General features: G+C 40.0%; 1 long non-coding RNA gene across 1 annotated transcript in view; it reads right to left on the reverse strand.

Annotated features, from left to right (window-relative positions):
• Positions 1 to 211: 211 nt before the first annotated feature.
• Positions 212 to 25,280, reverse strand: part of LOC112969217 — a 225,584-nt gene continuing 200,515 nt past the window's right edge. The window contains exon 4 of the long non-coding RNA XR_003254644.1: positions 212 to 419. This is a non-coding gene — a long non-coding RNA (uncharacterized LOC112969217). The remainder of the gene's footprint in view (positions 420 to 25,280) is intronic.

Below are 25,280 nucleotides of genomic sequence, written 5' to 3' on the forward strand. Positions count from 1 at the left end.
GGCCTTGATTCGTAAGCAGTCTGTGCATTCTTTGCAATTGCAATGGTGTGTGTCTGCACATAGTTGCACATTTAGTGCTGTACGTCCACTACTTTTGCTTCGTGACAAGTGGCTTAGCTTGTAAGTGTTTCAGGTCTCACAGAGTACCATTCCATTAGTGTCTTTGATGTCAATTTGCAGTAATTTATTAACGTGCAAGGACCAAGGCTCCTAAATCAATGATGTCATTTATTTTCTTCAGAAGAGCCAGCAAAGGTGTGATATAATGTAAAGTTCTCTTGTTTCTCTTTCCAAACTCTTCCTTTTGGCTCTGCTGTGAATTCTGCTAACTTCCACGTCACACTGAGGTACAGGAGTCTGTGTTGTGTGGCATTACACAAGCACAGGAAGGCACTCTGTACTTGGGCAAGGGCTGAAGCCTGAAAAACAAAACAAGTGTGATGCTAAGAAAACAAGTCAGCAGAAAAGTCTTTAAGAGGATCTATAAAAAGTTTAAACTGGTAAAATATGTATGTGGGTGGTTCAGAAAGAGAATAAAGCATAATTTAGTCACTAGAGCCTCAGCAGGACTCTGAACATTGTTCAGTGTGTATTGGAGTGTGCTTTAAAGAAATGTCAAGAATACCCACATCCTTAGAAAGGGGACTTTTTTTGTAGTTTAGCATTATTAATAATTTTAACAAATACATGAAGGCTGCCCTTTCTTGGACCTCGTGTCATTCAGCTGCAGTGTACTGAGCATATTACAAGAATGTAATATGAAGGCAAAATTCACGCTTTCTGTGAACTAGTCAGAGAGCTGGACTGTGCATATTAGGCATGGCTGAAAGCGAGGAGCTGTGTTTTGCCATCCTGCACTAAAAAGGGCACYGGGGCACACCCTGTTCTCCAAACCAGGCTGGGAGCCAGCTCACCAGCACTGTGCCTTAGTGGCTATAGCCCTCTAAGGCCCTCTTTGGGGATCCCGGTCTGCACACTAATACCCGGAGAGGCAGGGGTGGATGAGAGGACATAGCTTTGCTTCCTCTCCCTTTGAAGTAGGAGCCAGCAGAAAAAAGAGTGCGCCAATCACAGAAAAGTCTCCTTGTAGCTACTGGAAGCGCAGCTCTAACTGGCCCCTGTGTGGACAGTGTAGGTCCGATGCCCCCATGCTGTGAGTGACCCAGGCACTGCCCTGATCCCTCCCTCCAGCCCTGATCTCCCTTCTCCATCCCTGCAGTTTCTTGTGGGTGACCCCAAGGGACCACTGCAACGAATGATCTAGCCTCACCCTTCAGAAAACTCCATATTGGGCCTGATGCTGATAGAAGAAAACAAAACTGTGAGCTTTGTAGAGCTCTGCAAAGTGACATGCAGTCGTCTCAGCAGATCAAAACTCCTGAGTCTGAACACAGTGGGGAAAGGGACATATTATATATAGTGCAATACAGGAGGCAACCCTAGAGCCAGGCAGAGCTTTTGGCCCCAGCACAGATAGGCAGCCTTTTGATGACCTTTGTTTTGCACGGTCCCCAAAGCCCAAGGCTGCTGGGAACCAGTTGGGCCCCTTCTGAATTCCTCCCCAAAACATCCTCACATGTCCTAACTGCTCAAGGGGCTCTGTCATACTAGAGGGCTCCTTCACTGGTAGATTAGTGCAATGTTAAGGCTGGGGAAGTCATGTAAGGCAGCTGTAATGATGAAATTATGGAGGGTAATGAAGAACTGAGCTCTTATCTATCTCAAAAACACACATTCTTAATGTACAGAACCATCTTTACACATGGCTCACCTAACAAAAAAATCTAAATGTATTTGCAACCATTTTAAAGTTAAAATGGCTACCAGCCAACATTTCAGCAATATTTCCTTTCTGTTTCTACTCACAATGAAGTAATTTCTGTCCAAATACTCTCTACCTGATTCTCAACTTCCAGTAATGATTGTGAATGCTTGTTTATAGTTTTATCTGGACTTTTCTGGCTACTGCGTCATATATCCTAATCTATTACGGCATTGCTTATAGGCAGGCTGCTGCACCTGTGTAGAGTCCATTATTTCTTCTTGTTGTTTGTGATTGTATGTAGGTTTTCTGTTGTAGGACTGTATGGGGTTTTTTTTGTATGTAAACTTTTGGAGATGAAGAAAGGGAGAAAGAGAGGACTGCACCCTGACCTTGCAAACCAAGAAAATGATACTGGTTTTATTCTGACATGTGGGTAGGGAAGTCAAAATTGAGTCAAGATATGTAGACCAGGTGGAATTTTTTTTCAAGGCTAACATACTTTCCCATGAAAAAGGTGAGACCAGAGCTGCTTGCCATCAACCGAGAAGTTGTGAGGCAAGTCTGTGAGGGAAGTGCAGTTGGGCCCAGCTGTGGTGAACGATACAATCTGCACAGGACGCTGCATAAGGAATATACTCCAGGACTTTGGAATTTGCCTACACAATGACACAGAGGAGATTTAGTTCAGGAATTTGAGCTGAAAAGTCTGTCTACATATTAGGCAACTTGTTTTGCAGAATTTAGACCCACATGCATGTTAATAGATTGTACTTCCTTTGGATGATTTGGCACAGAGGAAAAGGAAAACAGATTTAAAAAGCTAATGGTGGGAAAAAATTAGACAGTAAAAAGAAACTGCAGATTTACCCTGGAATCAAAATGCAAGAACATAATGCAGCTTCTTTGTAAATAGAGAATCTGAAACACAAAACATAATATCGATATGATAAATTAGTCTGTCTCAGTGATAGAATATTGTTTGTTGTATAAATAATAAACTCCAACAAACAGTCCCAAGTTTGTCCCTTGTGAGAAGCTGAAAATGTCCACCATCATTATGACAAAACAAATCAATGTGTATAGAATGTCTGTGGCTTTACTTGCCACCTTATGGAAACAAGAGATGAGATGGAAACAGATAACAGGAACAAACTTCTAGGGGCAAAGAAAAAAACTACAGTATGCAAAATTTTTTTGCAGAAAGTAACTGTTATTTAAGCATTGGTACTTTTCCTATCAATTAAATCAGAGAAATTAGAGCTAAGAAGATCTTATTCTTTTATTAAGTTGAGACTCCTACAGATTCGTAGATATTTAGGCCAGAAGACTCTGTTGTGATCACTAAGTCTGATCTGAGACATATATATCAGCTTTTACAATTGCATTCTATAACTCCTCTACCAAGTTTATAACAATATACTGTTAATTAAAAAGTTGTGATCTGATAGTTCACATTTTACTTACAATAACAGTCCCAATGACTGTAAAAGAACTACTCATATCCACCTTAGGGATGAAAGGTACCGCGTGTGTTTTACAATATACTGAAACCAAAAGTATGGTGAAACTACCACTGTCAGTATTGTTAGGCATTCTGGATCCATGTCTGTATGTATCCATAAGGATTTGGGGGAGAGGAAGAGCTTGGAGACAAAAACAGGCTGGATCCTGTCTCTCTTCTCCTTATCCCCCGCAGCTGCCTCTCCTGTCCCCAGATGGTCAGGCTTCCCTGGCAGCATGTGACTCCTGCTCCAGCACAAACCTTGTCTCACCCACTCCTGTTGTGAGAACTACAGACCTCTGCTGGCCCCACATGCCAGGCAGCTCCACTCCACTCCAGAGTGTTGATGGCGGGAGACAGGGTGCCACCAGGGCACGAGCCCTGCCCTGAACTCCCCTGCTCTTGACAAAACACAAGACAAAAAAGCCCAGTGGACTCTATGCATGCCTGTGGGCAACTCCTCACAGGATCAGCTGTCTGTAGCTCTCTGTATTGTTCAGAAGAGTGCAAAGTGGAGCACAACCAGTACCACAGGTACCAGTACAGCAGTGGTGCTTTATCATTTGGACCTACATGGAGAATTTGCAAATCTCCATGGTATAACTGGAGGATCCATCAAAAATGTGCATACACTGAGACTGTGAATCTGAATCTTGTCTTGCAAGAACTTGATGTTCAACATTTCTTTGTGTTGTCATTCTTTATAAGAGATCAGGTTCATGCTTCATTGTACTTCATTTTGTATATTTCACATTTTAGGTACAGACATAGAGGCAGGCTAGGTACAGACATAGATTTGCCACCAGGATCTATGTCTGCATGACCATACGACAAGGAGTGTTTAAGGACCCACTTTGCTCCAGAAAGCCAGTTAAAATGCTAAACAGAGTACATGATAACTATTGAATTCTCTGGACTGAAGGGATTTTAGTGAAACTTCATTTGGCACTCCCATAAATTTGACAGGAAGAATAAGTGATCCCCAAAGGATACTTCAGAAAGGATCCAAAGTTACAGGCCAGATGGTTTGTTTTGGAAGACTGTTGACTCAGCCCACCTATCGTTGTGTTGGATGCAGCTTTTCTTTTATTCTTGTCAACTTAGCATCCTCAATTCTCTTGCAATAATTTACCATATATTGGAGACATATCATGGTGGGGGAAAATACATCCTTCAGCTTCCAGAAAACTATAATTATAAATATATTCTCTTTTGCAAAACTACTACATACAAAAAAAACCAATACACTACTGAAGTTAGGTATGCTGAACAGTAAACTAAGTCACCGCAGAGAGCCTGGGGCTCTAGTCCAATTTCTGTCACAAATAGAGCTAAGGAAGAAGCAGCATCAAGGAGCAACTCAGCTAGCCACAGCCAAACTCTATCTCCAATGTACATTAATTTTAAAGACAAAGTCCATGAACCATTTCGAAGGTACAGAGAATATTGGGAGTGGAAAGCACAGAAACTTTAAAAGGAGGGAAATAGCTTTCACTCTTCGAAAAAGCTACAAAAATGCCTTTCCCAAACAGAGGTGTTTTGTATTACACCATTCCTGTTGGCTGTTTGGGCTTTTTTTCATTAGATGTATGAACTTCTTGCCATAGTAATAAAGGTCAGGCACTATTGTGCCTCTTTTATGATACTGACTCGCACAAGTTGTATAAGTTGTATATACAAACCTAGGAAGTATTTATTTATGTGGAATACATACTTAAATAGTGGACTATAAATCATTTAAAGATGCCTATGATATGAATCATACCACAATTTCACGGATAAGTGGAAACATTATGCAACTTACTGAGTTTTTAAAGCACTAACGAATGTGAACTATACAGCAGACTTGAGCTGGACCTTTTCACCCCCTCTAATATATGCTGTGGCTATTTAATATTCCTCACTAGGGAGTAATGCTGGCATACAAGTCAGCAGTATATTAGGCACCGGAGCCATGAACCTAGTGAGAACATAAACTAAACTGATTTTCAATTTTGGTACATTACAAAAAGGACTATTATTGTGAGGTTAGAGATGTCAAAGTTGGTGACCTGGTATAATGAAGTATTCCCTGCCACACAGTCAAGCAAGAAAAGTAATTGGAAGCAGTATAAACTTTTAGAGGCTTAGGTTTTTTTCCCCAAAATCAAATATTCTTTTGCACACACTACTTTTTTAAAATAAGCATTTTTGTGAAGCACCATAAAAACAGAAATGATGTACCTGTAAAATTCAGAGTTGATAGAGCAATATTTGTGTTTAAAAATGAGGTCACATCTTAATGCTTGGGTTACTTACATAATGCGCTGATGAAAAGCAAGTTGCTACCTGCCAGCTAGGAATGACATTAAAATATTATGGCAGCAYGTGACCAACTTTAGAGCTTAAAATCTTGAAAGGACACAATGTCCCCTTTGAAGAACACTCCTGAAGATCACTTTGCTGTCTCTGCTAAGCTTTAAAATACAAAGTGTCCCATGTTTAAGCAGCAAAGATAAAAGTTGTTCCTTCTCAGCTACAACATTTACGTCTGAAAAAAACCCCACTGAAGTGTGTACAGGTCTTCCAGCTGTCCATGAGAGAAAAGGAGTTAGCATTCAGTCTAGCTAATCACATACTGCAACTCTGAAACCTGTGTTAAAGTTATTCATAATGGCTCCCCATCCAGACTTACAGCACCGGTTTTAGCCAAGGTACTCTTGATTTCCTCTGATACAAGTGTTGTGCGAGCTGGCACACCATCAATCCTGACTAACTAGACTGCAGAGGGCACTCCTATATAAGAAGGAATTGCTGTCTCCAGGCTCATTTGCTATTAGTCTCGATGATTCATTGTTATTTTTTCTTCTTTAATAATTAATGACACTATTATTACACTAAAAGGAAAACTTATTATTCTTGACAATTGGTTTTGTTATGATTATTTAATTTTTTTTTCAAGTTTATACAATTACAATGTCTGTCAGTATTCATATCATGTTCTGGTCATCAGCCTCATAAATTAAACATACACAGAAGGGCTATCAAATTAATATAAGATCCCTTGGCATAACTTCAGTCAAGGGACTGCACAGGGAGGGCATGGATGAAGAAAGAGACAGGCTTTGCTGAGTGCCCGGAAAGTTAGAGAAATTCTGGCTGTGGCAGGCCATCCGGAGAGCACTGTGGAACCTGTTTTCCCCTTCCTCTCATCCCATGTCTGGAAAGGTTTGCTGGAAGCACTTCTTTGCTCTTGATTTCAGCTGTGACAGCCTATTGCAAGGAGAGAAGCAGCCTCACAGACAACGGGTGCTGAGCCTTTTGGGGTGGGTTTCTGACCCCAAACTTCAGGTGATGGGCCTGGACTGATGGGATGCCAAGTGCCTGAATGCGGCCAGAAAGCCACAATTTGTCTGGCCCAGCAGAGCCAGGAGGTGCAGAGCATGTGGCAGAGGCAGTGCGACAGACCAGGGACTGCCTGAGTAGCAGGCAGCTGGGACAAGGCTGCCATAATGTAGGCTGCTCTCTAGAGCTGCTGCATTAGGAGGCCATTAAAGCCCTGAAACGCCTCAAGATTAGGAAGAAGCAAATGTCGTTTTCAGCTACTTTAGTCATCTCCCTTTATTTAGCCACATTCCCTCTGTATGAGCTGGAGGTCCATAGTGAAGCCTGCAGTGGTGCAGACCAGCCTCTCACCCTTATGGCTGTAAGAGCTTAAAGCCAACAGGATTCTCTCTGGAAGTTTAACTGGAGCCTATGCAGGGCCTACACTGCAGGTGAAATGTGCTTCCAATAGTCAGCCTTGCTTAATAAGAAGTCCATACTAGCTTTGACTTCGGCATAGCATACAACTCACGTATCATCTGACATGCAACAGAAGAAGTGTCATTCTGTTTCCTGTGGGTAGCACTTTTCAGTGGAAAGTGATCTGCCTTTTCACACTTCATTCTGTGCTCTTGTCACAGAGAAAGTGTAAGATCAAGCTAACACTGTGCAAAAGAGCTGAGTGAGAAAGGACAGTGGGGCTTGACTGTTGGAGTAGCAAATACTTTTCCACAACAGAGCCCTAAATCATATTTATTTTCATATCACAGACCTCACATTCCAAGTGAGATATTTGCTCAAATACATGCATTTCTTTTTTTTTCTTTTTTTTTAACCACATCCTACATATTGCATACAGTATTTCAGAAATGAAGGAAGGACAATTATTTGGAGGAGCTGTAACCTTAAGGATTCCACTGAATGGGATTTTCCATTGTTCCAAACTGTTATCTGACTAGATAAAAACACTGTGCTTTATGATTAAGCTAATTCTGTTGGACAAGCCAGTCTGGAGTCCTAGAGGCCTCGATTTTCAAATGTGCTGAGCGCTGGCAGCTGCAACTAAAGTCAGTGGGGGCATTTCGAGTGCAATTAAATGCAAAGTTCTCTCAAAATTCAGCCCAGACGCTGTCTGTAAAATGGGAATAGAGATACTACCTTGCCTCACACAGGTGTGAACATTTGTGGCACAGATATTTACCATTGTGAGAAATTACATTGAAAAGTCTCTGAAAAAATGAAGTCTTTCTTCAGAGCAGGGTTTGAACAGTAAACATTAAACTTAGGCCTTGAGCCACACACTCAACAGTGAAGATGAAACAAACATGTATGGTTTGCCCTTTCTGTACATTGAATGGATAAAAAATAAGTTAAAAATAAGTTAAAATCATAATAGGTATACCATATGGACTGAATTAGAATTGTGCAAGCATACCTAATTCTAGCATTCCCTAATTCTGAAGCAACTTTAGCGTTCTCTCAAGATCAAGGTTCTTTTTATTTTTTTGTAAATACAGTATGCATAAACAATGTGTATTTGGGTAAGCAATCTTCATAGAATTGTAGGCTAATTCAGGCTGGAACAAAGGTCATCTAGTTGAGCTGCCTGTGCAAAGCTGGGTCAGTGCTGATTTCAGACCAAGTTCGGGGTTTTGTCCAGTCAGGTCTTGAAAACCTCCAAGGAGGTAATGTCCATAACGTTTTGGGGCAACCTGTTCTAGTGCTTCACTTTGGAAAAGATCAAGTATTGTTCAGGCTGACATCTTTGTATTTGGATATTTAACTAAATTTGTGACTGAGAGTATATTTAAATGTTTTTAAGGTATGGGACTGGGAAAACAGAAAGACAGAAGTTGTTTTTAGTCTTAATATATACGTGCTACAACTAAAAAATGGATGTTGAAGTGCCAGTATTTCAAACCTAGACTTTTGAAAGTTAAGGATAACTGTGAAGTTTTATCTACACATTTCATAAGCTTTATCTTGTTTTGATTACACTGGTTAAGTCTGGTAAAATGAAGTAGGACCGAAGACCTTACACAGTCCAGAACCTCCAGTACTTTGAAACTGCAATGACCTGTCCTATTAAATTTTCTGAATATTCATTGTGAAATAACTTCTTAAAGCAGAAGAAGAGAGCCCAAATGCCTTTTGGGGTCAGCTGGGCAGCTAAGTTTCCCAAATACCACAAGATTTTCTTTATCAGCTGAAGGAAACAAACCATCAGCATCAAGTGAACCCTGGAACAAATGTCATAATAATGGATGAGGGACAGCAGTGTATATTGTTTACTTTAGCAAAGCTTTCAACACTGTCTCCCATGATTTACTCATAGACAAGCTAATGAAGTATGGGTTAGATAAGTGGACAGTGAGGTGGATTAAAAACTGGCTGAACTTCCAGGCTCAGAGGGTTATGACCACCAGCACGATGACCAGCTGGAGGTCAATCACTAGTGGTGTCCTGCAGGGTCGATACTGGGGCCAATACTGTTTAACATCTTCATTAATGACCTGGATGATGGGACAGAGACCACTCTCAGCAAGTTTGCAGATGACACAAAATTGAGAGGAGTGGTTGATACACCAAATGGCTGTGCTGTTCAGAGGAACCTTGACAGGCTGAAGAAATGGGCAGAGAGGAACCTCATGAAGTTCAGCAAAGGAAGGTGCAAAATTCTGCACCTGAGGAGGAATAACCCCATGCACCCGTACAGGCTGGGGGCTGACTAGCTGGAGAGCAGCTTTGCTCAAAAGTCCTGGGGATCCTGGTGGACAAGTTGAACGCAAGCCAGCAGTGAGCCCTTGCATCAAAGAAGGCCAACAGCACTCTGGGCTGCATTAGGAAGAGCATTGCCAGCAGGTCGAGCAAGGTGACCTCTCCCCTCTATTCAGCCCTGCTGAGGCCACACCTGGAGTCCTGGATCTGGTTCTGGGCTCCCCAGTACAAGAGAGACATGAACTTACTGGAGCGAGTCCAACAGAGAGCCACAAAGATGAAGAGACCAGAGCATCTCTCATATGAGGAGAGGCTGAGAGAGCTAGGACTGTCCAGCCTGGAGAAGAGAAGGCTTGGGGAGATATCTGATCTATGTGTATAAATATCTGAAGGGAGGGTGTAAAGAGGATGGGGCCAGACACTTTTCAGTGGTGCCCAGTGAGAGGATAAGAAGCAATGGGCACAAATTGAAATGCAGGAAATCCCACTTAAGCATAAGAAAAAACCTTTTTACTATGAGGGTGATCGAACACTGGAATAGCTCGCACAGAGAAGTTGTGGTGTCTCTACCTTTGGAGACATTCAAAACCCAACTGGACATGGCCTTGAGCAACCTGCTGTAGTTGACCCTGCTTTGAACAGAGGGTTAGACCAAACAATCTCCAGAGGTCCTTCCAACCTCAACCATTCTCTGATAAACTAGGCAATATTTTTTCTGTTTTCTCCCTTGTTCAGCTTCCATACCTGCAGTGTTGGCAGAGTAGATCTGGTTTTAGCCTGTACTGCTTGAGTGGGGGGGGGCTTCTTTTTTTCTTTCTTCCTTCCTTCCTTTCTTTTTCTTTCTCTTCTTCTTTCTCTTTTTCTTTCTTTCTTTTTCTTTCTTTCTTTCTCTCTTTCTTTCTCTCTTTTTTCTTTCTTTATTCCTCTCTCTCTCTTTCTCTCTTTTCTTTCTCTCTTTCTCTCTTTCTCAGCTCTTTTTGTTTTGTGGATGCTGCTCTCTACTTTTATAAATCATGGTCGCAAAGTCAAAAACTGCCTCTTCTTCCATGAGTAAATCTTCAGAGCAACATCACTCAGTGACCCATCAGGAAATAAAAATCAAACTAAACATACTGTAGAATGTAGCAGAAACTGAAATTAAACTATCTAATCTTGCTACAGTAGAAATTGAATCTACTTCAATGTACTGTTTGAACTGAGTAGGATGAAGACTTGTAATAGGTGAAGACTAATTTGTCCATAACTATATATAAATGAAGACGTGACAGAGCATGAGAGCTGACAGTCATCTTTGGATAGGTTTTCAAATTAGTATTTAACCATATAGTGACCGACATGAAGTAAATTCAGCAGTATACCTTGCTAGGATGATGGGAACATTTTTAAATACTGCTGCATAATGCATGGAAATGTAGCATCCATTTAAATGATTAACACAGTTACTATTAGATCAGGCTAAAAGCAAATTACAGAATGATTCACAACTTGTTCAGGAAAAGGGAATGGGAGTGGTATTGAAGAGATGTGATTCTAGTAGTATAATATCCCTTAAGAGTGCTGGGTAATTTGCTCACTTTGTGCATTAATTCTTTCTAGTATGAGGAATCTGGAAAAGGGTTAAGTTTTGTTACTCATTATGTTTGCTGGGATTTGCTCTACTCCTGAAATAGAAATAACTTTGTTGAATAATAATAAATCTCATAGTGAATCTATTGATTGGAATGCTTAGTGAAGTTATTAGGCCATTTCTTATATCTGCTGACCACACTAGTATCTGTTGAGTGAGGTGAGATAAGAAGAGAAGGTATAAGTGGGTTTTCTTAAATGTCTGAGAGATGGGAGACTGTCAATAGAAAGTAGGGTAAGGTAAATACATCCTTTGGGCCACAATGAAAAGACTGAGAGGCTTGAATTATTGATTTCTTTACTGGAAAAAAAATCTATTAGTGACAGTTCTCCAAGAACTCACTTTTCCTAATATCTTGAGCTATGGTAAAGATTGTTGGGTTTGATTAAGGACTGCATCACATATGAAGACTTGTAGGAATACAGGAGGTGTTTCTCCTACTCCTTTCTATCACATATGTGACAAATCAAAACAAGACCAAAATAACCAACTTGGAAACAGAAATTAAAGTACCCAAAACCAGTTTCCATCAAGCATAAGTAATTTTTATGTTCATTTGGGGGTGTTTGAGCTATTTATGAAATCCAGCTAGAGAAATTAACATTCCTGAATAATCCTAGAACAAATGATGAGGAGTGGGATCATGCTGGGTTGTATAACATTTTCTTCTATAAAAATATTTTCCGTTATGTTTTGTGGGATATTTATAACCAAAGGATTCATGAAAAAATACAGAGCATTATTGTAACAGTATAGAGGAAAATGACACATAGCAGAATGAGAATTGCTTACCATCACATTTGAATTAAAATGGAGGCAATGCATTTGCTTGCTTCTAACTTTTAACTGAAGGCATGGTAATGCCATAGGGTTCATACAGTACAGGCAAAATCCTATGCAACATTTTATCTCTTCTCCTAGTTCTTTTTAAATTCAAATAAGTTATATTTAGAATGTTAAACCAAAGAGAAACCACACAAAGAATACATCTTTATCAAAAACATTTATCTGTCTAGGTGACACTATGGGATGTATAGAGAAAAATATTTTCATCAAAATCATCATTTGTACTGCAAACACATTGGACACAATGGCTGAAACAAGGACCTTAGGCACTGTGTAATCACATAATAAAAGGCAGTTCTTGTTCTAAATTTTGTGTTTAAAGTATATGCAACAGACTGAAAGGGGAGGGAGGAGGAGTATCAGAATATGAATGGAAAGTGAGGCAAGAGAGGCTAAGTGACTCGCTTGATATCACTTGGGAAGCCTGTAGGAATACAAGTCAGGAGCTGTTCTCCCCCGAATCTCAGCCAGCCCTTCAATAGCATTCTCTTAAGTAAAAAGCAGAACTGGAAAATAAATAAATTAGCTAACTTTTTATCTTCCTTCAATGAAAGCTTTAACCCAGTTTCAATGTGAAGTTCAGATGAAGGTTGAGTCTTGTCATTTTATCTAAATGAGTTCATCTGTTTCATATCATGGCTTTACTTTGTTATGCATTTTAGTCTTCTGGTCTTTTTCATGCTACATAGTAAATACTGGCTCTTTTCAACAGCTGAAGTGTCAGGACATGGTCATTTTCAATGTGCAAGATGAAATCTAAGAAATGCTACATTTCTTTTTTAGTGATCTCTGGAATGAAATCAAACACAGTTTTCTTGTTTATAGGGCTAGAGGACTGGAAGAGACCTCTGGGGTCACCACGTCCAGTGCAGTGAGTTCAGCCCAGTGCACAGGCACTGCATCTTGTAATCTCTTTCACATGTTCTTAGCTCTCTTTTTGTAAAGTTTGAATACTTCACTGAAAACAGAAACTAGATTAGGAAACAAGATTTTTCTCTTTGGTGAAGGCTGATGCCTCAAGCAGAAAAGATCAGTGATAATTCACAGAGGAGACTTGGTGGGGACGTTGTTGCTGGACTTTGCCTGGCACGTCAGGGTTGCGGTGTGGTCCTGATCACACCACCAGCTGGCTCAGTGAGGCTGGCCACCTCCGCTTTCTGCACCTCAGGTTCCCAACTGTATCCTAGGAATAACAACTGTAAAGTTGAGTTACTTTCAGTTTGAGGCAGGCCAGAGGAATCCAGGCAGCTACAGCTTCTGTTGTGTGTGATTATTTTATCCTCTTTTTCTTTATATATGAGTAAGCTTAAAATCTTCAGCCTGTCTTATTTTTTTTACAATCAGGAATTTAAGTTGAAAAGGTCACTTCTTTCCCTAGTAGCTCAAGTCCTGTGTTTTTAAGTAGTCTAAGGGTGTATCATGTCATGAAATGTCAAGTCTTACATCCCTTCACACTTTTTAAATCATTGTTTCTTTCTATAAGAAAGTAAAAGTTTGTTAGAAATTCATTCAGGTTTGTTTTCCTTCAGAAAAAATGAGGCCCTCATTGTGCAAAATATTTCCTCATCCCAAGTTTATTGACATCTACCAGATGAAGTTTTAGACAAACAGAGGATTTTTAACAGGGATTTATCACTTATTAAATTTGATCCAGAGATTCTTTTTATTGGAAGAACTAAGAAATATTTTTCACTGTTAGGCCTTTTTTTTTTTTAACACAGTCAGGCTTTTTTGAACATAATGGAATAATGACATAACCTTCATTATAACATCTCCAATGCAACAATATAATACATTTGCTTAAGTCTGGTAGAAGGAAACCAAATCAATTTATTATAGCCTGTTGATTCACATTCGCATGCTGTGCAGTTCGTGTGAAGGTCCCATTTACTTTTTCACATGAACTGCCACAGCATGGTTTAAATAGAGATTTCTCTAGCAGTAGTGTTAAGGTTCCTCATTAACATCATTTCTGGAGTCATTGGGCCAAGTATATCCCTAGTGTAATTCCACTGATCTCAGTGGGGTTATCCTTGAGATATATTTGGTCCATTGTTTCTACAGAATCTCTTTGTTCTTTTTCATCTCTTTAAGAATTTAGTTACTTTGAACATTTCTCACATAGGAAGTCATCTTATTGAAAAGTTCACAACATTTATAAATAATTTATCAGGAATTTCCACAGATTTCTACACTGAGATAAGAGATTTATAACCAATCACATTGCAATTTATTATTTTTATTTTATAATCTACATATATATTCTATTTTCCCAGGAAAATCAATAAACATACTATAAATTTCTCTTCTTGTTTTTTTATCCCCCAAACTTGAAATGACTACCAAAAATAATCTAAGATTTTAGACTGCAGATACATTTAACATTAATTTCTGCCCATCTTTATCTATCTCCTGCAATTGTTCAGAAAAAAATAATAATTGAGCAGTGAAATGCCACGCTTAATATATTCCCACATGGAAAAGTCTGAGCTTTTACAATGTTCTGCATTTGTACTGAATGTTTATCTTCATTAGTTTTTTATTTCTATTAGAAAAAAATGGGTGTGACTGTTAAAAGCAACTGACCCATAAAATTTTGCACAAGTTTTAGATTTGCAGTTAATGATCATTCTGTATATTATGCAAATTTATATGATGTACATGATTTGGATTTTTTTCAGGAGAAAAATGGTCTGGTCAGGGAAAACAACATAACAAAATGAAATCATCCCCATGATAAGTGGTTGGATAAATGGAAAACACCTCTCTTATTCTCAGAGCAGTCTCTCTTACCCCTTTCTGTGTATTACTGCAGTTTGCAGTTTTGCACAGGCATTTGGTGGCCTCATTAATTTATATTATTTTTTCCAGCAAACTATTAACTCAGCATATGATCCTCTTCATTTGATTTTGCATTCAGAGGAATCTGTCTCTGTCAGCTCTTCTCACACACAGATATTAAATCTGGTTTTCACCAAATCCATGCTCAATAGAGGGAAGTGACTTGGACTGCAACCCCCAGTTTCCTCAGCTCATACTTATCTTTCTTTCAAGGTCTTTTTGTTGTCCAGACTCTTAAAATAATTTAAGTCCTAATGTGAGATTGCATTCTGCGGGGAACAGCCTACAGGCTCCAGTGGAATTAGGCCACTGGTTGTTAACTGCTGCTTGCAGAAATAACATTTGGGTCTGGTGATAATAAACGGGGATGTATTGGTATCAAAAGCTCTGCTGCCAGAATGAGTTTTGCTTTATGCACAGACACATGCATTCAGGAAAGTGCTATAAGAGAAGTAGGATTTATTGTGCACCTGTGTGTTGCATAACTTACTTACTTATTTAGATACAGGGCTTTAATTTTTGCAAAACTTCCAGTCCCTTTCAGTATGTTTTTAACATTGAGAGGAGAAATGATACTGCATCTAAATAAGGATGTGAAAAAGTTGTTTAAAACAAGTCAGTAGCAAAGCTTATGTGCAAACTGCACACACAGAATTGGTTTATGTTTATAGAGATTTATATGTGAGACAGAATGGAAAAATGTAATTTAGTTTTATTTCACGTCTCTCTCAAAATCCTGAAGACCACTTTCAAATGAATTAGGTGCTGGTAAGTATAGTGACTATGTAGGCAAACATTAACAGCCAAGCTTCAGTCAGTAACAGCCCCACATGTTATATTATGTGCTAAGAAAGTGAATGTTAGTTAGAAACCTGGGGTTGTCCCTGTGCTCTTTTCAAAAGTGCAATGGGATCATTTATCTTCAAAACACTAGAGCTCAGATAAAGTGCTGTAGGCCTCATCTGAAAGTTGGTGCTTTCAGGCAACACCTGGTACATCACTGAAATGTTTGCATTATACTGCTCTGATTTCTGTGAGTAATTCATGTCTTTCTGGTCCACAGATTGCTGAGAACAAATAGCAACCTATTGATCAGATTTTAATTTTGATCTTTGCACACTAGTGATCCATGGACAACATAAAGATAGAAAATGATACATTAATCTATATTCTCTTTTTCTTGATTAGCTCTTTGAATTTCTTTATATCATCAGCAGACAGTTTCACAGACAGTATACGATGTTGTGATTTTGTTTCACATAACATCTGGGAGGAATATAGGAACGTTGTCAGAGTATGCAGGGATGTGACGAGGAAGGCTAAGGCCCGTTTGGAATTAAATCTGGCKAGAGATGTCAAGGACAGCAAGAAGGGCTTCTTCAAATACATCAGTAGCAAGAGGAAGACTAGGGAAAACGTGGGCCCTTTGCTGAATGGGGTGGGTGCCCTGGTGACRAAGGAYGCAGAGAAGGCAGAGTTACTGAATGCCTTCTTTGCTTCAGTCTTTACTGCTCAGGCCAGCCCTCAGGAACCCCAGATCCTGGAGGCAAGAGAGAAAGTCTGGAGGAAGGAAGACTTTCCCTTGGTCGAGGAGGATCGGGTTAGAGATCATTTAAGCAAACTTGGCACCCACAAATCCATGGGCCCTGATGGGATGCACCCACGAGTGCTGAGGGAGCTGGCGGACATTATTGCTAAGCCACTCTCCATCATCTTTGAAAGGTCATGGAGGACAGGAGAGGTGCCTGAGGACTGGAAGAAAGCCAATGTCACCCCAGTCTTCAAAAAGGGCAAGAAGGAGGACCCAGGGAACTACAGGCCAGTCAGCCTCACCTCCATCCCTGGAAAGGTGATGGAGCAGCTCATCCTGGAGGCCATCTCCAAGCATGTGGAGGACAAGAAGGTGATCAGGAGTAGTCAGCATGGCTTCACCAAGGGGAAATCATGCCTAACCAACCTGATAGCCTTCTATGATGGAATGACTGGCTGGGTAGATGAGGGGAGAGCAGTGGATGTTGTCTACCTAGACTTCAGCAAGGCTTTTGACACTGTCTCCCATAGCATCCTCATAGACAAGCTCAGGAAGTGTGGGTTAGATGAGTGGACAGTGAGGTGGATTGAGAACTGGCTGAATGGCAGAGCTCAGAGGGTTGTGATCAGTGGTGCAGAGTCTAGTTGGAGGCCTGTAGCTAGCGGTGTCCCCCAGGGGTCAGTACTGGGTCCAGTCTTGTTCAACTTCTTCATCAATGACCTGGATGAAGGGACAGAGTGCACCCTCAGCAAGTTTGCTGACGATACCAAACTGGGAGGAGTGGCCGATACACCGGAGGGCTGTGCTGCCATTCAGAGAGACCTGGACAGGCTGGAGAGGTGGGCAGAGAGGAACCTCATGAAGTTCAACAAAGGCAAGTGCAGGGTCCTGCACCAGTACAGGTTGGGGGTTGACCTGCTGGAAAGCAGCTCTGCTGAGAAGGACCTGGGAGTGCTGGTGGACACCAAGTTAAGCATGAGGCAGCAATGTGCCCTTGTGGCCAAGAAGGCCAATGGTATCCTGGGGTGCATCAGGAAGAGTGTTGCCAGCAGGTCGAGGGAGGTGATTCTCCCCCTCTACTCAGCCCTGGGGAGGCCACATCTGGAGTACTGCGTCCAGTTCTGGGCCCCCCAGTACAAGAGGGATGTGGCACTACTGGAGCAAGTCCAGCGAAGGGCTACGAAGATGATTAGGGGACTGGAGCATCTCTGTTATGAGGAGAGACTGAGAGAGCTGGGCCTGTTTAGCCTGGAGAAGAGAAGGCTGAGAGGAGATCTTATCAACGTGTACAAGTATCTGAAGGGAGGGTGTCGAGAGGATGGRRCCAGACTCTTTTCAGTGGTGCCGAGCGACAGGACGCGAGGCAACGGGCACAAACTGAAACACAGACACTTCCATCTGAACATGAGGAAAAACTTTTTCACTGTGAGGGTGACAGAGCACTGGCACAGGTTGCCCAGAGAGGTGGTGGAGTCTCCTTCTCTGGAGATATTCAAAACGCGCCTGGACGCGATCCTGTGCAATGTGCTCTAGGTGACCCTGCTTGAGCAGGGGGGTTGGACTAGATGATCTCCAGAGGTCCCTTCCAACCTCAGCGATTCTGTGATTCTGTGATTCTGTGTTCTTGTGTAACGCAGCAGAGCCTCCTGAAGCCAGAATGCAGGAAACCAGACATGCACTGTGTGCTCTGCATTTAGGAGTGCTCTGCTGAGCATGCCTTCCTTAGGATGCACATCTGCAAAATGCAGCAGAGACCAAGTGATTCTGGGTGTCATGCTCAATGTGCTCAGAGCAGGTCTGAGGGGTAGCTGACAGCACCTTTTCTTCCCCTTGAGCCTCAGGTACTCATAGCTCCCGGGAGATACAAGAGGAGTGCTTAAATGCAAACAGGTTTTTTTATACAAGGAGCTTAAGAAAACTCTAACACTTTTTCCTATGTTTTCTTAGTTCAGGTGCCTGCACTCACAAGAGAAAGCCTCAGTTACATCAGCTATGCAAAGAGAGGAAACACAAGGACTTAGGGTTTCAAAGTGCCTAGCCTTGGTCTGGACTGTGTTGTAACACACCCATTCACAGACCAGGTACAATATACTCTCCAACTAAATAAAATAAAATGGCCTGAAGGACACCTCATCGGCTGTTCCATTTAACTTGATTTACAGAAACCCCATGTGCAGAACCATTTAATAATGCTGGATCCACAGTCAGCTGAAGGACACAGTTTCTTGGATGAAGTACTGGAAATTTTTTTAATATTTTCAGTAAGAATAACTAACAGTGATGAGTAACTTCCTGGATATTAAGTGCATCAGGCAATGCACATTGTTCCTCAACCAGATAAACTCTTAGCAAGGAACTTCCCTTCTCTGGGGTTGCTGCTCTATCATGGGTTTTTGTCTCTTTGGAACAAGCAGATCTGCACAATCTAGAGAGTCAAGAGTTGAGCAATCAGTACCACCAGGGCAGTGTTTTTAATGAGAGAAGCAGTTAAATAAATGGAATGTCATTAAGACATATGACTGTTTTGGAGACAATGCCAGCACTATAACAGAAAGTTACTTTAAAATATTACTTGCTATACATTTATTTTTAATGCACATAAAATTATAGAAACAAACCACTTTACCTAGCTGAAGAAATGGAGATTCTTTTGGACATGCTATTTCAAACCCCAGTAGTATTTCAGCCTCTTGGATCTGTCTCTTAAACTGTCAAAGAAGGATCTGGACATTCTCTCAGTGTCTTTGAGTGTTAAATCTTCAAAAGACATGTATATTCAAATGACATGTATATACGCTTAAGGAATGGGTCAGCTGTCAGACAGAAATATACCAAACAAAAAAAAAAAAAAGAAAAAACAATTTGTTGCTAGAGTATTGTCATGAAGCCACTTGCCCTCAGTTGATTGAGTTTGTTCCAGTTCAGCTTTGGTGTTTGCTTTCACATGGTATGAAACAAAACGATGTGGCCGAACACTCCTGTAGTACGCTTCAGCAATGTTTTTGTAACAGTGCCTTGGTCTGAAATGGTTTACCTCAGTGTATTCAACATTCACTTCCAAACCTGCTGTATTATTTCTGCTGCAGCAGTCAAGATCTAAAGACCCTTTAACCTAATAACAGGAAAGGAGGAGTTAAAGCATTGCTAACAAAGATAATACATTTTTTGCTGTGTTTTTCTTGTTTTGTATCTGTAGTGAACTTTGCCAACTTAGAAGGGATACTATTTTCATACAATAAGGCATATATTAAGGCCTACTTGGCTTTAGCTCTGTAGTAACCCTCCTCTGGGTCTTGCTCCTGTCCCCCTCAGCACTACTTAGATATACTGCTATGAATCCTCAGTGTAATTTTTAGCTCACATCAGAGTCACACACTGTTATTAATGTATCACAGAAGTTTTTTTTAAATTCCAGCTGTTACTCCAGCTAAGAACTATTACAGATTTTCCCAGGTGAAAGGAAGATCATCACCTTCTCTGAAAATCGGACCTTAACTGCTGTCGATTCACAGGCCTAAATCTTACTTCTGCAGAGTACAAATTAACCCAAACCAGACAGTTGGAGCTGTAAGAATCACTAGTGAAGTGGTAAAGAAGAAAAAAGAGGGTCTAAATCTTAGAGCCATCATATCCGCTTATTTGGATCTTTATTTGTTTCCCTGTTTTGAAGATAGAAAGTAATTGGGCTCCTTGGTTTTCACAGTATGAACACTTAGAAAACATTATTTAGTCTGCTTTTTTAGCAGATTTTGAAACATGTTTTGTAAACAGCATAACACAACAGAGCAGAATCAGTTGTGAGTCATTGCTTTCGTTCTCAGTCAAAGTTCTGTATTTCCCAGCTTGGTGGCATGCTAGATATGTGCCCCATGGGGACCACAATGGTGATATAATTATTGCTCTTTTCTAACTCTCTCACCCAAGAAATGTACTGTTTTTCTTTGAGGAGGAACTGAAAGTCTTGGTTAAATGGAAACTTCCCAAATATCCAAGGATGAGAGTAACACAGTGTCAAACTGCTCAAGCAGTTTGCCTTAATGCAGTTGCAAGGATKACCAAGCTAAGGGAAGGACGATCAAAATTATTGTATGACAGGCAATTTATTATTGTATGTAACATCATAACCTGGAAGCAATGATATAAACTGGATAGTACTATAAACAAGACCAGGCTTTTATTTTCAGCCTCAATAACTACTGTTTCCCAGGTGTCTGTTTTCCATGAGATGCCAAATGAAACAACATGTTAATTCACACTCATATCCTCTCTTTTTTCCAAGGAAGTTCAAAATAGCTCTGCAGGGACATTTCAGAGTCAGAGGGGTACAACTTCAACATTTTGCAAACATATGGGTCCCTCTGTCTTGGCCATAAAGACAACTGCTAGAGAAAAAGAGTTGTTTAGGTTTCTTGCGGTCGACATTTTTTTTAGCATATACTTAGGATATCTAGATCTGAATGATTCTGCATATTGTGACATCTACCTATAAAACAATAGTGATACTATTAGCAGTGCTAGCCATTGCAATGCAATCTAATTTAAAAAAAAGGATGAAGGATGGAACCACAATCTTATAAATCTACAGACATGTGTGGATAAAAGAGCATCAAGATAATCTTTAAAGGCTTATGATCAAGGGGACAATGCTCTTCCCTTTGGAAAACAAAAACAAAACCAAAAAAACCTTTTTGTAGTATTCACAGAAAAAGTCCATCAGAGTTCTCTGCCTCCAGAACAATTCTTGCAGAACACAGTAGTGTGAAGACTATTTTGGCAATCAAGACACCCCAAGAGAAAATGTACAAAGAATGTTAATAAATTTTCTACTGAATTTGATTTGCCTCTTGCAGTGTGACTGACAGGGCTAAGGATTATATACAGCTAAACTTCAACTTTTATCCTAACTTTAGACCAGACCTACTACTGCAGAACATATCTCACAGCTTCCAATTCATATACCTACCTTGCTACCAGCAAAATGTTTTCCGCTGCCTGTTACAATTGGCATAAGAATTTTGTTATCTTTAATTGAATAGGAAAGTTGGTAAGGAATAACAAAATTAATCAGTTAGAGATGGAATCCACACAAGGCACTTTTAGATACCGCTGTTCACCAGGATCCAGTTAGATGCCAAGGCTGTTTGGAGAAAGTGGGGCACATAAGAGTAGGCTTTGCAGAGGGTGACATGCCACCTGGAGAGCCCCCAAGGCAAGGCAACAGGAGATGCTGAGCACAGAGTTGTGTTGCATTCACATCCCTCACCTAGACTGGAGAGGGAGGTAAAGGCAAAGACCAAACAAAGAAGAGTGTGTATGAGACTTGTTGTGGCATAAAGTTTTGAATAGAGTGTTTTAACGCTACTTCCTTTTTTCCTTTTTGTTTTTTACTGTTGTTAAACCRTTTTTGTTTGTAGCTGTTGTTCAGCCATCACTTTCTCAGCCATTGGTTGCTTTTCTTCTCAGAACTTTATATGTTTATATGATTAATATCAGATTCATGAGTGCGGTGCTTTCCAGAACTACTTTTCTCCTATGGTTATGTTGTCTAGTTTTTGACTTTTGGTTGTCTACAAAACTCTCCTTTTTTGTAGAGATCCTTCAGTATTTGCAAAAGAGTAAAGAAAATGATGATGAGATTTCTGAGGGAGTTCTTACAATGATCTTAAGCTGGAAAGCCACAGAAAAAGACAGAGGCCTTGCTTTCAAACCTGCTAGTAGAATCATTTATATCCAGGACATTCCCAGAAGGTATTTGTCTAAATGGGGTTTTAAAAACTTCTATCGAAAGAAATTCCACAACCTTACAAGGAGCTTGCTAAACTGAAGAAAGACCAGAAAATATGAATTCTTAGAAGAGTCTACTTTTCAGAAGATACATGCTCAGGCCTCAATAAAAAAACACACACTTTCTTTAGACGTCTCTCAGTTATCCAGTAGTTTTACAGAACCACTGGTTTTTCAAAATCACATTTATACATGAGGCCCCTGCACCAAAGAACTTACTGTAGAGTTAGATTACATACAGTACAGATAAAAAATTGCTCATCTGAGCAACAAGGTACAAGTAGGTGAATTGAGAGTTTGAAGTTAGCTCTTAATCATTTCATTCCTCTGATTTCTCTCTAAGGGTTCTGGCTTTGGTTGGGGCAGGGTTGCAGGGTTGGGGCAAGTTCCTTCTTTCATGCCCTTCTTGACTGTTCTTTTGTTGTGTAATGTGAACATCACGAAAGTATATTTTGAGGAAGTCGAAAGGCAAATTTTCAGTAAAGCAAGGAGGGATGAAAATATTGACACCCAAGTGGAAGCAGGAGGCAAGGCACTTCCCTTTCTGGGGACTAAAGATGAAAAAAAGAACAGAACAGACCCTAACAGTAACTTTCATTTGGCCTCTAATGTCATAATAGTTGAGTCACCATTGCTAGTGTGCTTACCCTTACTACCAGCCGTTCTCCATAGGGTAGAACAGGCCCCCAACACACCAGGACAGGGGACAATTAGAAGGCAATGTACATGGAGATTTCCTTCCAGTCTGGTGGGGTAGGCATGCCTGGGCCTCCGCTATGCTGGCAGGAAAGGAGAGGGAAGTGACCAAAGAATCAGTGCCCCACTGTTTTTAGGTGAAAAGAAGACTTTCTGGGAGTGGGACATTCTCCTGGGACTGGAAAGGAGCAGCAGCAACAGCAGCAGCTCCAGGATTATGAAGACGAAGAAGGACTGAGAAGTGGCTGCTTTGTCAAGGATGCTTTTTAACATATTTAGTCCATATGAAGCAACAATAAAGACTGGAAAAAGCAATAGTGGGCCTTTTAGCTGAAGAATATAAAATCTGTACCTTATAAATAATAAACTTGGCACAAAGGAAGCATATGAGCTGGAAATTGAACAAGAGGTGTCAAACCACAGGAGAGCAAAAACAGATAGTAGTATAATAGTATAGTCCTACAATAGAGTGGGCATGAGTGAGTTGTACCAGGCCTTTCACAACATAAAAGACTTGCATCTAAAGCTGAACCTGACAAGATGCCTATGCAGGGATTTCTAGAGAGGCCAGGCAGGATTTGAATAAGGAATAAGGTAAATATCATTGGGTATCAGTTTTGGTGATCAAATGGCGACTCTGTTGTTACACACAGAATGAGCAACAAGGACACTGCTGGGCAGCAACAAAAAGATCTAGTGTTTTTGCATAAGCCATGTTCATCCTGGGTAGTTTCTTATTCAGTTCTCAAAACATATCAGGTGATTTGCCTCATGCATCGTTATTTCTCTCCAAGGACTATTATAGCCAACAAAGCAAGCTACTGTAAGTTACTGGTACTGAGCCAAAGTTTCAGTAGCTTCATTTTTTTCTTACATTGTTATGTGGCATCTTCCTGTAAATGTAAAGTGCTACAGACTGTTGTCCAGCTGGAAAGCCACTCTTCTCAACCAAAATAAAACAGTTAAATTACTCAGCGGTAGCAGGAATGAGTGTCTGTGAATTTCACGGGCCGGTGACTGGGGCATCCTGCCAGGCCCAAACAGCTTGTGAAGTGAAGAACATTATCAGTAGGAAGTAATGTAAATTCTTTACTGTCGCCTACAGCCTTATTTTTTGAAGTTGCTAATGCTGAGCTTGGTTACTACTCTGGAGTGTAGAGCAGTAATTATTGCCTCTTTCAAAATAGTGGAAGGTAGGGTAAATAAAAAATTGGGCTTGTATGCAATGTTTAGTTTAATGGCAGATAGTAAAGTTGGAGAAGGTGAGTCAGCTGGAGTATATTTGTAGTAGTGCTAATGCTTGTTTTCTTAAGGTCTGAATTAGCTGAACAAGATCCAAGAAGTTTAAATTATTAACACTGTTAAAAATCATCAAGTTCCAAATATTCAAAAACAGCCGAAGACTTTCAAGATAAAGAGGAAGGCTGGAAAAAGGAAAACAACAAATTTCCTGACTGCTCTGTAAAATTGAAGTAGAAAAGCCATTTTGTGTTGCCTAAACAATTGTAGGAACCAAAGAGTCTGGAAAACTTCATTTCATGTCTAACAAAGTAAGACAAAAAGTTCCTGTGATCCAAAGAGCTACATCTTCAAGTATTGCTTTTTTAAATCTCCAGAATTACAACTGAACAAGATTTCTAAATGAAAAATTGTTTAAAAAAAAAGTAAAAAGGACAGAACATTTTTATCTTGTTAATATTAGTCTTTTACATTAACAAAAGGGTAAGACAGAAATGAATTCATGAAATGTTTCAGTTCACTGGGTTTTAGATCTTTTCTCAGGAAAAAAAAAATCTGTTAAAAATGTTTGTCTGGATCTACTGAAGACTACAGCCTGTCAGATTCAGCAGAGCACTTGATCATACACTTAATTTGAAACATGAGCAGGCCTATTGATTTCATTAGGCTTTATAATTAATCAGGAATGATTACTAAAGCATTTACATCACTTCATACAAAACTAAACTTGCCTAGTGAATACGTATTTCAAGCACATTAATCCTTTTTTCCTCCATAAACTAATCTAATTTCTTCACTACACCTGTAAGGAACTTTTTCATCAGAAAAGAGATCTGTGATTGCAAAATGGAACCTGGAAAATGATAAAATAAAATGGAAAAGAAAAAAAAGAAAAACTGTTTGCTAAAGAAATATGTCAAACGTAACCCAGGAATCTGGTATTGTAAATAACTTTAAAGCAATTTTTCTTGGGTGAGCTCAGATGAAAGATTCCTAGTGGGCTCTGAGGATGACTTGTTTTCTTTGAAACCTTTTTAATTTTAGAATTCCTTGTCCCCAGTAAACTCTGTAAATAACTCTTTTTTGAAATGTATTTTTCAAAATAGTACTGTTAAATACACATCAGTATGTTCTCTTCTCAGTCCTTCACATCTTTCCTGCTAGCTGCAAGCAGTAGCTTCTTATGTGTCCAAAACACAAACATACTCTGTTGCAATCTTTCTTGAGCAACATGAGCCTTACTTAAACTGGCACTAAATATACTGATGGCACTAAAATACAAATAAAACAGAAAAAAACAATCATTCAATAGTAACTTAAATCTTAAGCCAGCTTCCCACAGGCTAGAAAAATAATTGTTTTTACAGTAAATTTAGAAACTTAAAACCCAAATATTTTATGACTAAAAGAGGAACAAGAAGAAATGTAT

This window comes from Apteryx rowi, unplaced genomic scaffold (assembly GCF_003343035.1).
Source record: "Apteryx rowi isolate R43461 unplaced genomic scaffold, aptRow1 scaffold_34, whole genome shotgun sequence".
Lineage (NCBI taxonomy): Eukaryota > Metazoa > Chordata > Aves > Apterygiformes > Apterygidae > Apteryx > Apteryx rowi.